The sequence below is a fragment of the Plutella xylostella genome, chromosome 21, assembly GCF_932276165.1.
Source record: "Plutella xylostella chromosome 21, ilPluXylo3.1, whole genome shotgun sequence".
Classification (NCBI taxonomy): Eukaryota; Metazoa; Arthropoda; class Insecta; order Lepidoptera; family Plutellidae; genus Plutella; species Plutella xylostella.
The window spans coordinates 4,277,703-4,294,582 of NC_064001.1; positions in this window are offsets into that span (position 1 = coordinate 4,277,703).

Sequence of the window (16,880 nt, forward strand, 5' to 3'; positions counted from 1 at the left end):
ATTCCTAAAAAATGTATAAGTACCTAGGTATATATAGGTTAAATTAGCACTTGGCACACCAAAATACTTCGTTGTCACACTTTCTTCCACAGAACAGCTCTAAGTTCATCCCGTGGACTGACACGGAACTCCAGTAAACTGTACGTATGTAGTATACTGTATACATACGCATTAAACCACAGATCGCACTGTGATTGATCCAGGATTACCGTTGGCCATACCCCGTCGCATATTAAACCCAATCACTGTTGAATAAGAACTCTTTTTCGAAGAAGAAGAACAAGAATCCATCGAATGTGCGATTGAGACGTCCAAGAAACACACAGTTATTGACACATGAGGGGTTAACGATTTTATTTATAGTTCCGCGGCTATTTTTTGAACAACTTCTGCTGGTTAAAGTTAATAGACGATATTTTATGAAGCTTGTTTAAAGTATGGAAATTTAGTTCGTACTCTGAGGTTACACGTGTAAACCCGTAGCTACCGAGGCCAAAATGCGTACTCATGATAAACAAAAATGTTTTGCTCTCAATAACTTTTTTAAAATCTACTTAGACTACTAATTTATTTTGAAGAAAAGTAGGTATTCAAGTGTTACAAAAAAGCATGAGTTGCGTAGGTATTTGAATTCGCCACAAAAATAAAAACAAACATTTGGCAAACATCCCTATCTAGTTCATCCACAACCACCATCATCCCTTCGCTTCATATTTAATTACGATCGCCAGCCTGTCGTAAAAATCTCACGTTACACCCTCCCTAAGTACCATTATGTATGTATTTTGTATGACAAGAGGGACATAGGACAGGGGAGATAGTTCCCATATATGGAGAGCAGAACACATATCAGAGCGAGGCCGAAATCAAATTCATGGCTGACGTAGCAGCGTCATCGTGGGTGGAGGGGTTCATGAGAAATATACACCACAGTACAAACAGTTTGTTTTTAAGAGCCATAGGTGAATTATATATAGTGGAAGATATTTTTTAATATCACATACACACATCAATAACTCGAATGTGGATAGAATAGTACCTATGTAATAGTTACTTTCTGACAAAATTTTTGGTTTTCACATAAAAAAGTTATAAGCCGTCAAAAACGTATGAAAGTTACTATCCCGTTATCGGTAGATAGAGTTTTTAAACCTTGACTATTAGCATTTTTCCTAATATTTTCCTCTTACCTTTTTCATAGGTTCTGACTTGATTTTTGAATTCATAAAATGATCGCACAAATAAAGATAAGTCTAAAATTCATACATTTTTTGTTTCAGTGACAGTCACAAGGTTGCTCTTCTGCATAACGCCGTCCACCCGTCCGCAACGCGACGAGCGTTTCATAATCCAACAGCTAAGTGCACTTGTCAATACGAGGGGCTATAGTACACACTATGTTTTAATCTATTCAAATATCCGAACATAATAGTTTGCATTGCTCTTTCGTTTGCTATGGCAACTGCGGGAGGGACAAAATGGCTGGCAGAATTATGAAATTTGATATGAGTTTATGAGTTTAGATATGGAAATGACTAAATTCATAATTACTTACTACGTATGAAATTTGATTTTATGAAATAATGTTACAAATAATTACGTTTCGGGCCCGTTACACTGACTCTACATCTTCTCGATGGAGAATTAGCTGTTCCTTACTCTACATAGGTAGATATCGTACGATTCATTCACACGGTGAATGAGCCCTTACTTTATCCAGGCAGTGAATCAGGGGCTACAAGTGGCCGCTGTAATACATAAATATATAAACCTATGTAGGTAGACATATTATCATAAATTGTATACTAAAATCTAAATACCTCCATAAATGTTCATCGCTGCAACGACAAGAGCGGCGGAGTAAAGCCTGCTTGCACCAATTAATTTTAATTAAACAAGATTGTTTCTCAAACTCGGGTCGGCCTGAAAGTTTCCTTCCCAGGGGACCACTTATATCGATCCCCTTTCATTTTCCTTTTTCCGACATCCAAATATTGCTAATGGCTCCAGCTTTCTTGCGTTTATTTTGCAATTTAAGCGTTTGCTGTTCTGATTCCCAAAGTTGTTGATGTTTGCAAGTTATTGGGAGCTGAAAATGGTCTTCAGTTGATATCATTTTTAAATTATTGTATATATTAACATCTGATAGCAACATCTGTTACATTTTATTAATATTGATATGTTCATAATATTGTTAAATATTAAAATGCAGTAAATTACCCAAGGACTGAATGTCTGAAGACTCTACAAGTAAATTCAATTAATCAATTCGTTTTTTTTACTTAATTTTCGTTACCAAGTACCTATCCAGTTCTTAAATTTTCATGAAGTAAAAAAGAAAAGTCAATAATAACTATTTATTTATGAAAGTATAAAATTTATCAAGCGTGGATAACAATATGCCGTTAAATGAAATTGTTAGAAAACGAAAGTGGGTTTAATTTATTACCAGCAAATAATTATTTTGAATTACATACTACTGAATACTTACTATAATTTTATGATATTTAATAAACTAAGTACCTAGTAGAGTATTAACAAGTCTATAAGGAAATATTTTGTATTGTGTTGTAATTATCGCAAAAAATTAAAGCTTAGTAAACACGATGTCTTCTTGTCATTTACATTAATATTTTACTGAACTAAATCGCTGTAATTAAAAATTCTTAATGAAGCACAACGGAAATATGTATTAAAAAACGCATTATGTATTTATGGGGGTTAACCCTCCACGCGAAAAATCTTTAAACTTCTGCAGCATCACAAAGCGGGGGCCTTAACCCTTTACTGAGCAACATTTTAATAAAATTCTTGAGCAAACATTAATGAAGTCGGGCGGTCCGCCGGGCAACATATTAAACAAGCTCTGCCATTGTACGCGCACGACGCGCCATTATGATTTTAGCCCAGATAATGCACGGGAAATGACGGCAAAAGAAATTTAATTCGCGTAACGATGAAAGGGTTAAGGGGTCGGCAGCTATGATAAATACTGCCAGCGGCGGAAGGGAGGGGGGGGGGCGGATATTACCAGCGCTTTTTTGCCCACTCCATATTGATATTAATGCTCGTGCAATTTGACAAAATTGCTCGCAAGCCTTGTTTTTCGAGATGAATACGGTGATTTCGTTAATACGCACTTATTGGACACGTTATTTTGGCCCTCAGATACAATATTTTAAATCTCACTTTAATTGAAAAACTGTATCATCAAACGCTTGACTTGAATTTCAATTTTAATATTAGGTATTACGCGGCAGATTTAAATTTTAAATTAAATTCCCGACTCCATGAGACATGTGGCCTCTTGGGTGTAGGCAGAGTTGCGTCGTGTTGTGATTTCCGGCATAATTTTCAGGGAACCGAAAAGTCGTCGACCTTTCCGAAATGTCTGCATCAGATACTTCGTTAATATTTTACTCGTATCGTCGTAATTAAACAGAGAGGGTCTCCGGCGACGAGACGCACCCTAAGGGTTGAGTATGATACGCCTCATATTAAAATACCTACGACATGATTTATTCATAATTATAGCACACTCGTCATTTAAGGGTTATGTTTGCGGGTTCATAAAGATGACTAAAGCAAATCTTGGCATAATTATTATTGTGTTGATAAGTAGTTCAATGTGGCAGTTCATAACAAAGAAGCCTGTAGATCCGGAGGCACGAAAAAATTGGTCGACGTCTCGACAGTATACTGTTATTATTAACTAACTAATGCTATATTACGTACACGCATGTACCTACTTATTAACAGTGGCATGTGATTAGAAAGTGAAGCTACCCTGAATATGAGTGTTAAAAATACAATTATTCTGCCACACGATTCTGACCTCTCTGGTCGTTGCGAGATGATCAAACTGAATTAGTTTTGTATATCATCTTCGATCATACGGCTGCTTTCCAAATATGAATATGAAGAGCTTGATATAAGTAGGTAGGTACTTGAAATTAAAATCACGTCAATACTTTTTAATAAATTCTAATTCTGTACCATAAAAGATAATGATAAGTTGAAGTTTCTACCCATATATTACATCAAACGTGCTTTGGCACTTAAAATATGTATAGGTAAGTGACATCCCGCGAGCTTCAGTACAAAAAGTAGCCTATATTTTATGTAATTCTCATGTATAAGCAATATTACTGCAAACTTTCATCAAGTTCCTTCAGCATCTACTTTTGGCATCAATGTGTAACAAACATACTTCGCCGGTATAATACATGTATTAGTGCGATAACTGTGATAATTATTGCGATGAATAAAATCCGTTTAGTAGCTTCACGTACTTGGCCAGTGCATTCGAAACCCCCGACATCTCCGCTCAACACAAACCCAGCAGCAAAATGAAGTACAAACGGTGCAATACAGTTTATCTTACATCTAACAATCAACAATTATTACGACACGTAGAGGAGAATCCCGCACAATATACTTGCCGATCACGATCGCACCGCCCCCAGCCGCATCCCGTATCTAGATGCCGGTGTGCCACAAGGTGTGCACATTGCGCCTACATTGTTTATCGTCAATGTGGTGTGCTTTTTCATTATTCTCTTTGTAATTTGTATCGAATATTATATGGAGAGTTATTCTTTGGAATGAAATTTTGTTCTGAAAATATTTGGTTTTGCTATTTTACGGGTAATCATGTGCATCTGTTGGAATATTCTGTTTGTGATAGTTTACCTATTAAACCTAAAACGAACTTTCTTTACCACACAAAAAATAAAATAATAACTAATCCGCTTACCGCTGCGCCTAAAATTTGCTCCAAACCCTATCCGACACAACGCACAAACCACCTAATATCATCATTAATGATCAGAGAACTAATACTCAATGATTAATCACCAGTTTATTGTCTTTAACTGGAGCTATCGGGCCACGATTTCTTAATCCCTAATTATCTGTGAAGCAACCAGATCTTACGTATGAGTGATTGCCTTTAAGACGTCTTGTGTCGTTGGGGGCAATTTGAGATTAATCTTGCACTTTAAATGGATGTGCCCTTGATTTTGAATGTCGTGAGAACATGCTGACTATTTCACGGCAATCTATCATTTTGGCGGCTGCCTACAGTAAGACACTCTATTTCTGTACCTATTACCTTGCACGCTGATAATGATGAGTTCAATTGTTAGGCACAAAATGATCTCAGCATAACATAATAAAAGCAGTGACGTTCTTAAATTATTATTTTACTTTATAGCAGTTATAAGATTAGACATATTGAAATAAATGGCTTTAATGGCTTGCATGCTACTTTTCCTGTGTCTGAAAATAGTTTCTCACATACATAGATACGTTTGGGACTTCTACCATTAACAGTAACAAATCAACAGAATACCAGGACGGCAGACTCGTTACGGAGGTCGGGTCGTACCGTCGACACACCGCCATCAAACTTTCAGCTGCCGGCCCGGACATAAATCAGGACGGACACCCGGACACCCGGACACATGCCCTCTGAAGGAGAGGGTTGCCACTATTGCAGGATAGGCTGATCGATAAATCACTTTTTACACATTGTGTTTTTTACTTAAATTGTAAAGGAAGTATTACCTATATAATTTTATGAACTACTTAGTTAGGTATGTTTGTAACCATTAGTTGATTTCACCAAAGTGTGCAACCAGTAATTTTAGTTTTTTCTTATTCAGAGAATCGCTGTTTGTGTTATTGTGTTGGTACTTCGTATTTTTATATAAATATAATAACGCATTATTTAGGTATAAATATCTACTTAGCAAAGTATTCGCCCCAATGCCCTATAGGGCAGCACATGGGATCAGGAATGACCTAGTTTGATGGTGCAGGATGTATTAGCACATTGACCTCTGAGGGAGAGGGTGCTAGCCATGTATTGATGAGGGTATAATGTGCCTTTGGTAAAACAAAACTTAAACGAAACGTAATTTATATTAAGAACAGTGATCATAATTTGGTCACTTAATATATTTATGATTAACATAATTATATAATATTTTCAGAAAACTTTGTAGCTTTGAAAATTTTACTCTGGTATCACAGACATAGGTAGGTACCTACTTACTCCATTTGTTTAAAAACAACGCATGCATGCTAAATAGTTATTGAATTCCTGGATAATGCCTACCTATTTCTTTGGTTTTCCAAATTAAAACATAGTCAGAGTGTAAGTGTGAGTCGGAGAGAGCCAGGGTTTGATGGCAGATCGACCCTCCCGCACATTGATGAGTTGTCATTAGCAAGTATTGATTGTCCGCACAGTCATGTTACTCTGGTCAGTTTCAACATCTTGTACATCAAAGATGGATACATACATGTTTTTTGTACTTACGTTTACCGTGAACATTAAAATAGTTCTAGAGTTAATCACTTTTAATTTTTGATTCTAGTATTTGTATAGGGGTTAAGTATGCTATAAATAAAAGGATAATATTAAACACTTGTTATGATTGACTTCACTCGATAAACGGAAACATTTCCTCTGTACAAAATAAAAAAAATATGGTGAACATAATAAAAAATATTTACGACGAACAATATTCTTGGCCTAATAAATACAATTATACACTCACAGAAAACCAAGATATAATTCTCCAAAAACCTGCCTGCCCGCAAAAGTTGCAGTTATCATGCTCTTCTGACAACCTCCATCCTCGCCCAAGGGACCAACCTTTAGTACAAGAACAAAATAAAAAGACTCACCAACTAATAACTTATCACGTGAAGCAATATGTCTTCACTGTCCTCAAAATCACCGACACAGAAATTATAATAAGCACTCCACTGCGATCCCAAGTCCGCACCCTAGGCTAAGACTCATGCATCTGCCATATCCCGTCCTCAAGCGATGTATAAAGGAAATTATTATTCTAAAAGCCACTTACCTCTCTTATAAAAGGAATATTTAATACGGTGAATAATGAAATAAATATGGCGGCCCATAGGTGCCCGTTTAGAGTGATTTTAGTGCGATATGAATTAGCTTCAAGAAGACTCTACCAGAAACTAAATATACTTAACCCATGTACTAATGTTTCATTGTTACTACATGTTAAAAGTTTTTGCAAGATACAGAAACCTGATTTCCTGCAACTTTATTGAAAATTAAACACGCTCTAGTATTATTTATTTAGTTTAAAGAATCATTTCAGACATTAACTTATTATGTTATAAGTTTCAGAATCTACTACATAAATTCATATATTCCAGCTGCTACGGTGTTTATACATGAAGGTATGTAGCTTTGCATTTAGGCCCATTTGAAACTGTCACGAATAACAATCCTACATGAAATAAACGTGCCATATAAATAAGTACTTACAACTTTGTATCAACCGTTCAGAATTTTAAATAGAGAAGGCGTAAGGACCCTGCCCCGGTGACCGCGAAATGGGAGCACCCTCTATAGCACGATAAAAAAACAAAACGTGTCTCTACCCCCAGGGAGAAACAGCTGCGCTTTGTTAACAATGATACAGCCGATGTTTCACCTACCCGGGGCATTCGCCAACCCGGACAAATAAAAAACCGATCAAAAAGCACAAAATTCAAATTTGTCGGCGAACCGACCATATTTGGCCGCGTAAGAGCCGATTGCGCGGACCGTATGTAAAACGCCCATTGTAAAAGTCATGCTTGATTTGGACGGAAATATTGTCCTTTTTGTTGTTTCATTCTACATGACGGCAACTGTAAAAATTATAGCTATTGTGCGCGTATTATTTGCATTTTCAATTATTAACGCACAAAAGCTTTTAGACCTGAAATGAAAGAGGAAACAAACAATTCGATGCTTATTTTTATAAAAGTTTGAGGTGACTTTTTGCACAAAAACATGGCATCATGTAATTCGTGTACATATACATTAACTACAAGGTCTTATTTACATTGTCACCTTTGCAACTTGCACAAAGGATAGGTACAACAAAAGAGCGGAATACATAAAGCGACATTCGAGTGACATTTTCATTTCATTATGTTCCATTTCTGAACGGCGCTTGGTGATTGGTCGACGGTTGGTGACAAATGGGCGACAAAGTGCCACTGCAGCCAATGGGAGGGCGGCACCGTGACGGTTTGATGCCGTGAATGATAATCAGGGATGTCATTTGTGTAGGTAGGGAATGGAAATAACGCTGCTTTCTATAAAATATGTGTTATCAATAGTTGTTATTAGTCAAAAGGTTCGGAAACTTATACACTTCAATTCATATATCTTCAACATACAAAATATTTTTTTATTATTTTCTATTTTATGAATATTGAAAGTAAAACTCTATTGCCTAGTGTGGGGGTCTGTACATCACCATCTCATTGTATATTTTTAAAGGAAATAATCATTTTTACTTTACTATAACTGTCGAATAATCATTTATATCATTACTGTACATTCTATTACCTTCCAATCCGACATTTCTTTGAAATAAAACAACTTGCTATTGTGTCACATTCACAGAACAAAAGACGGTTATTACGGCCTCCTTCGACTTTATTGACGTATAAAGTACCTACGACGCCACATATGGCGACTGTGCCAGTGTGAATGCAACTTTATTTACAATACAAACAAAAGCGCTCACACATGGCGCGACAGCTAGTGACAAGGTCTACGGGTCCCCACATTAAGCTGATCTCTTGAAAGTCCTTCATCTACCCCCCAATCGTCTTAAATGTTTGAATTCAAAACGGGATGGTAGGTCATCATGCGCTGGGCGTCATCACAATACAGTTGACACAATAAGTATACAGATATGTTATTTATTTATACAGTGTTCTAATTATACGGATATAAAGCAGATGTGTTAAGGCCAATGCGAAGCTCTATGTACTTAATTCAGTATTCTTTCCACCGACTGGATAATATGTCAATGAAGTACATGCTGCTTTATATTTTTTCTACAAAAAAAGTTCCTTCGTGACTGTTTTATTGCTTTCAAGTGGGGTCTTATGTAAATGAACTATTATAAGTAGATATTCAAATCAGTTGCATGATTTAAGTGACCTGACACCGAAAAAACACTTAAAAAACAACGATCACAAATCAGACACAATCAGAGGAATAATTACAGCAATCAACAAATTTTCGTGTCAACACAAAAAAAATAACAAATGACATCGAGTTATCACAACTAGGATCTTGAACGTAATAACATGTTAAGGGGCGGTGCTATTTCGTTATCCTTGCTCGAATCTTTAGGTAGGATGATAGAATGAAAATGTGTGTCTGTTTGTACGATTTAACTTATGTAACTGTTTTTTGTTGTTGAAGAAATGTCTACATTAATTTAATTGAAATTTTACTTACTTTGCTAAAAACGTGGTAGGTAGGTAGGTGCGCTGAGGTGAAACTTAATCTCATTAAGTATCTACCAATAACGGAAATTTTATTATTTTTATATTCAGTCAGAGGACTAAGGTTACCGACATAGCTGTCAAAATATGCAAGCTGAAGTGGCAGTGGGCTGGTCATATCTGCCGAAGAACCGATAACCGCTGGGGTAGACGAGTTCTCGAGTGGAGACCACGAACAGGCAAACGCAGCGTGGGACGCCCTCCTGCCCGCTGGACTGACGACCTTAGGCGGGTGGCGGGTAGTAGTTGGATGAGGAAGGCCGAGGACCGAGTGTTGTGGCGCTCCTTGGGAGAGGCCTATGTCCAGCAGTGGATGATTATTGGCTGATGATGATGATATTAAAATTTTATAATTAAGTATTGTATGTAGGTAACTGTATATATGTTGTTTCGATTAGTGCTATGTTAATTCTTCAACATTTTTTACTTTGCTGTGTCGAAATATCAATCCGCGCCGGGTCAAACAGCCTAGTGGACTTCAATCTAAATTTTTGTAGCCGTCACGACGCGGCCGCCTACTTAGCCGACCAATTGAGTGCGAAGCGTAATCTTAACAACACATCGTGGTAGGACCCCGCCGTTACAATATGGTGTGAAACCCGTAGGTTCTTCATTTTTTTATTTAAAAATATTTGGTATCCTAACTATTAATATTATAAATGCGAAAGTAACTGTGTCTGTCTGTCTGTCTGTCTGTCTGTCTGTCTGTTACTCTTTCACGCCAAAACTACTGAACGGATTTGAATGAAATTTGGTATACATGCGGTCTAGACCCTGGGAAAGAACATAGGCTACTTTTTATCAACCCACTTTTTATTTTCCCACGGGAAAACTTTTTAAGGCGAAGCGAAGCGCGCGGGGACAGCTAGTATGAAATAAGTGCCTAGCTAAATACTTAATCGGGCCTGGCACTGTACTTTTACGTACCACGCGGGGTATGCACTGCGCGTTTTTCACCAGAGCGATTTGATGAACTCCTGGATTTAGTTAGGAGCAAACGGGAGCGTCCAATCTGAAACCTCTTCAACTATCGAATTAAAAAACATAAAACCACAATCCTACAGAGGCACAACCAGCATGTCCCAATAAGTCCGGCACCGGCACGACACGGCAAAGATTTTATGAGTGATATTATAGCGTGTAATAGCGGCCGATAACTTCGGCGATGCGGCGGGGTGCGTGCCCTTAACAAGTATTAGTTCGTGCCGCATAATGAATAGTTCCACGCTGGTAATACACCTAGTTTATGGAAATGTTGCCGTAAAAATGTAAGGAGGTGCGAAGTGCGGTGTGAAGGGACATTGGTGGGTTATAATAGGTACTTATAAGTTACTTTGATGGCGGTGGTTTATTAGCTACGATACGACCACGGTCGAGATCTTAAGTCTAATTTCTCACGAGTCTGTAAAGGAGTTCGAATTATCGGATTATGAATAACTGCAAGAACAGTAGGTATACATTATACATAGTGGCAATTTTCCACTCTTGATCTTCCCGTCGGCAGGTCAGAGATTCAGACAACGTGAATTTCACAGATAAAATTCCACCATGAATAAAATCTGTAGGCTCTAAGAAAGAAGCAATAAAACAATAATGAATCATTATGTTCGACACCTCTCAAAACCTACTCGTAATTCAAACCACCATTCGGTTACAGAGCGTTCAAATTTGGAAACTGTGAATCAGAACTTCACGACGCGTCAATTAAATAGACCACGTCTGTTTGTCTATCTGTTTGTGTGTTTGTGAGACACAGAGTGGTAATGAGTGCCATCATGCGCGCACTAACTGATCAACATCGTGTGTGCTAAGTACTAGCGTGTGGTATTCGAACGTCCCACGGTGTTCCGACTGTTTGATTTCGATTAGTCACTTTTCTTTGTGTCTTGCATTTTTTTTTACTATTTCTGTTAGATGTAAATTTTTTAAAGTAGTTTCTCTACTTATAAAAAATATTTAAATATATAATTAGTAGATATTAGGCATAGCTAACAAGTAGCCAAAGGACATTAGCATAAGCTATTGTTTTCTAGATAATTATTTCAAATAGGTAAAAGACCTAAAAATAAAAATCATTTTTGCTCAAAACAACCTAACTAAGGCTGCAGTACTTTCTAGTTCCACGGCTACAACAATTAATCAGGCGGTCGCACCATAGAGTTAAGGTGACATAGAGACTTGCATTTGACCGGAAGTGGCCCGCCGCCGGAAGCGGATACAAAGTGCAAGACCTCGCGTGCAGCGACCGGATATCATCAGAGAGGCTTCAGGGTACTGCAGTGAGGAATATTTATTGCCGTGATTTGTTCTGAAAACTACAGGGGGTGTAAGTGAAAATTCAGGAAACTATGAATTTGTTAGTTGAAGGTAGGTAGTATTATGAACGGCTGCTAGGTTTGCTGCTAGATTGTCGCACAGACATGAATGTGGGATACTACCTATGTTTATTTATAGTACTTAGGTAGGTACCTATTTATATTTTATTCAGGGGTGATGTTATTTTTATTATTTATGGGGTGTTATCTAATTGGTTAGACCTTAGCAGAAATAGTTTTAACTTAAATGAATTTTAAGTTGAATGTTGGCTATGAGTATATTTCGCTATTTAAGTTCATTCATAGGTAGCTACTTCCTCTACAAACAAGATCAAAATCGTGGCGATTATTTCAGTAGATACTTAGATAGAATAGGTACTTATAAAAAAAAAAGTACACGCTATTTTATCACTTCCTCAACTTAAGCACATGAACCCTATCAAAAACGATAGAAGACACGTCACGACGAAATCGTCTCAGCCTCGCCTCAAAAAGATAAGCCTCAAACGTTCAAAGCACGTAAACACGCGAGGAGGGCATTTATTCTCAAATCTACGCGACAAATCGCCGCCCGACACCGCGCGATAGAGATCTACCCGCCCAGTTAAAAGCCGTGCGGCGTATAAATAATCGCGTAAATACTGTGTGAAATACGAGATGCGTATCGGAAGGGGTACGGAATAGGGGTCGCCTCGGCGGGGAAATTTGCAATGGAGACTTTTCCGCGGTGGATGTTTTTGATTTCGGCGGTTTCGGTGAAATGTTTTGTAAACTCAATTTAATTGATGTTTTTGAAAATTAAATAGATTGGCATTGCAATAGAGCTTGCGTGCCTTTTTAATCTCTATTAAAACAAATGTGATATAAGTTTAATAAGAATTGTCTAATTCATATTTTTTATGGTGTTACTCTTGTGCCGCATCCTCCGTTTCATCACTATCATAACATTCATAACAAAACCAAATGACCGACACAACTGGGAGTCAATTCTCAAGTTTCTCGCAGTGAATTCTCATTACAGTGTCTCGTCATACTGCAACGAATTTTAGCATACGACATACGGTTGAGAGCTGTGAACGTAAAAACAGATTGACGCATATTGATCCACTAACAAAGGTAGGTACACTTAGCTAATAACAGATTTTCCCATAGCGATACCCCTTGAACTGCCATCGTCATCGATATAAAAATAATTGCATTGTGTTTACTGCCGATTCCGAGTTTGTTTGAACAATAAACAAAATATCGAATGGAAATAGACAAGAGCGACGTTGTCATTGTGCGGCTAAGTACACAACACAACACACACTAACAACTGACAGACCAAACTGTTATTTTTTAAGTTGAGTACCTTCTTCTGTGATTGATATTTAGGGTTGACAATCCGTGTGAAATTTAAGTATTTAATGAAGTAAGATTCTGATTCGATATTGTTTCATAATTATAAATAGGACTCTACCCATAATAACGTACAGAACAGTAACAGTACAATTGCAGCAAATTAATTAATTTAACATTTTACGAGCAACCTGCCGTTTATTCAAATTCAAAATGTCTTACAAAATGTGGAAACTGGCTTCATTATAAATCGTAATCCCAATGTAACATGTCACGTCATGACGTCTCAGTCATGTTTCGCTAATCGATCCAAACAATCTGACAGAGCATACATAACCTTTACGTTTAGATTGATATGAACATTTGCGACGTAACGACTGCGCCTTTTACGTACATAAAGAGTAAGTGAGCAGTTGGTTTATTTAGCGACGGATTTCAACGTGAATTGGTATGTCGGTATATGCAGGAACAGGTTTATAAAAGGTGAAATTGTATCAAGTTAAAATTGATACCCTCATAAAATTCCACACTATATACTTATAATCCCGCTTCAGTGCGATATCCGGTAAAATTACATCCTTAAGAATACATTACAGGAATGATCTGCTTAAATCTGAAAAAAAAACTAAAGAACGTCCATAAACGTGTTAAAACACAGGCGGCACTAAACAATAGTCCAAGAATAACATCTCCGCGGTTTGGACAAGGCTTTCAGTTGACAAAAATGTTGGAGCTCACATCTAAGCGACCGTCAATGTAAACAGATCTTTATTACCATCATAATAACGCTACTGCGTTTATTGGCTTCAATGTGGGTGGTCCTTATGTCCAAATGAACACTAAAAATGTACTACAGTTCACCGACATTCAAATTTGAACCCTAAATTCCCAAAATACAACTTCAAAGTTATCCTAGCGAACTTACCTAAGCTCATTAGTAATTGCTTGCCAATCAATGTTATTCAAGTGTGGGTAAGAGTGACAATGGAATCAGCTGATGAGAAGTCCTGTTGGCGTATGTGTAAACATAAATAATCTCTGAAGCTGTGTGTCTGTGAGTACGGCGGAGGCTGCTGACCGTACTCGGGCTTCGTTTTATGACGGCATTATATCTATAAAATCTTTAATGCATTGTTTCATGTCTCTCAGCTTCTGATGGGCTTTACGATCTGCCAGTAGTAACTTGAAATTGATATCCTTTGATAACTTTGATTGGTTTTAAGTACTTAGGTACTATTAGTGTATATTACTTCAAAATATCGAATTGAGGGCTAGATATTAAGCAAAACTTGAGTATGGAATGCAACGGCAGCGTTGGCTAAATTATAGTTGAGTGGGACTTAGGTTAATTTACTCCAGTGAGAAACTGGGATTCATTGTATTTTGTGCAATAACTGGGCTCACGCTGTGTGACCAGAGGTAGGTATGACATACGGTTTAATTACTTACCTATTATAACTTTTAATTAAACTCGTGTTTAATGATAATTGTAATCATATTGAGGTTTTTATGGCTAATTGCTTATAAAATATACCTATATATAAAAGAGTTAAACGACATATTGTAGATCCAGGATCTATAAGTACCTATATTACAAATAGCGTTAGACAATAAGGGCCTTACCACAAAAACTTAGACAGTATTTAACAGGTGTTTAGCGCTGTCAAACGCCTACAAATCTGTCAAATTTCTTGTTAAACAGTGTTGAATGTTTTTTGTGGTAGTACAGTACAGTAAAGGTCAAACTGAGGACCTGTGGATATCAACCAATAGCAACTAGATTGTCAGTTGCTCTCGTTCACGTAGGTAGGTATATTAAAATTTATGTTGGACAGTATTAAAAATAAGTGTAAGGAATAATTCATTTAGTCAAATCGCTCGAATTCAATAGGTAAGTACCTACATATCAATAAGTACATACCATGTGAGAAATTTCATGTACTTAAGTAAGTATTACTAAATAACACTAGGGAGGGAGTTATAATTTATTGGCGCTGAAAGCCTTGCCTTGTTCTACCAACACCTGTGTGTGTATTCGGCTTCCTCTATCGTTCGATACCATAAACTGTGCTCATTATAAACCTCTCGTTATGACATGTCGTCCTGGTTTATAACCTCTAATGACAGTTCTCAGAAGCGGCGGTGACAGCCCGTCTGATGTCAGTGTGACCATGTTGGACTAAATTTAGCCGTGGTAGATCGTAAACATCATCAAAATTTTATGTGGATGATTTTTCATGTATATAAGTAGTACCTATCCAAAATCTTACCTTTAGGTTTACTAACCATACTTAGTAGTCCTTACTCACCTATTTACTAGTTTTTCTATTAATAGATAAATTCACTGGAATATTTTACCCAATATTTTTTTTATTAAATATCTGAGTTCTTCTTTCCTAACTTATTTCACTTCTCTTTTAGGCAAGTGAAAATAGACCTGTATACACAAACTCGCACGACGAGTCATTGTTTTAAAATCTAGTATAATTGGATAGGTATTCGTATAGAGCGCACGCGCGCCAACCGAACTTGGGGTCGAAGTGGTCGCCATGGCCGAAATCGGTCGGACCAATCATCATCATCATCAATTTATTTCATAACCTAGAATGGTTTGAATAAGTCTTATTTTTAATCAACATTTTACCAGCTCCCTGAATATTTCATTTTACATTTTACAGCCAAACCTGGCAACACCATCGGTGAGATGCCAATAAAAACGTAAACCAGGTTTAATTGTAGTTATAAACGGTCGAACGCTTTGCTCGTTAGCGCGGTGACACAGGGCGGTGTTTTTGAGGCTGGCAACTCGAATTCAATATTAAATTATGCCATAAAAGTTTAATCAATGCCTGAGGCTAGATTATCCTGTCTTTGGAAATTAACAGAAATTTATTGAACATTGAACCGAAAATTCTGTTCAGTTTTATTAGCATTAGGTAGTTGTTTAAATTCTTAATAGACTGTATTTCAAGTTACAGGTAGTACTTAATAATTCTATATGCAAAATTTGTAAAAAATACATTAATGTTTTAGTAATTACTCGTTAATAATTAGCTAAGACAAGTAAGCTCAAAATAAAACTACTGCTTTTATGCAACAATACCGTCACATATGCCCATTGGCGACGACGACGTCTACTAAGTCAGAAAGCGAAACAAGATGGAAGATAACAATATATAAATTTAATCAAATAACTCCACTCCAAATTCAACCTAATCCCTCAAGTAATACAATGGAATATAGTGTAAACATTGCGAGCGTGGGCGAGCAGTCTTGGTAAGAAGATGGGCCGATAGCAAAAGTCGTAGGCAGTGTGGTGATGAAATTCTACCAATCTCCCATCTCTATTTAATGTCCTCACATTATGTATAATGGTGTAATTATCTATGTCGGCTCAAGAAAGCAGCTGTTAAGCAGTTTGTACAATCACCTATGAATATGGAATAGTGAACAATTATACGTGTACCTGCGTAGAGATACTGGAAATTAACACATTTTTGTGATGTCTTTGTTTAAATTTATACATAACGGAAGATACCTACACCGGTGTTTTAGATTTAAACATACTTAATCATAATTACATATGTATATTAAATTAGGTAAGTACTTATACTTGCATAATATTAATGTACATTCTTACATACGTACAAAAAAAATGGACTGTTTGTTGGAAAACCACAGAACTTATTTGTTATTTAGACATATCAGTTGTCCGATACCCATAATACAGGCTCTACCTAGCTTGTGGTCGGATGCCGTGTGTGAGATGTCCCCACATATTATATTACAATAATTAGTATATTTGCTGGTAGTTTTCAGCTTCACCAGTGAAAAAAACTAGGCCCCTCTGACGAGCATTGGACGAGTTTAATGCATATCAGG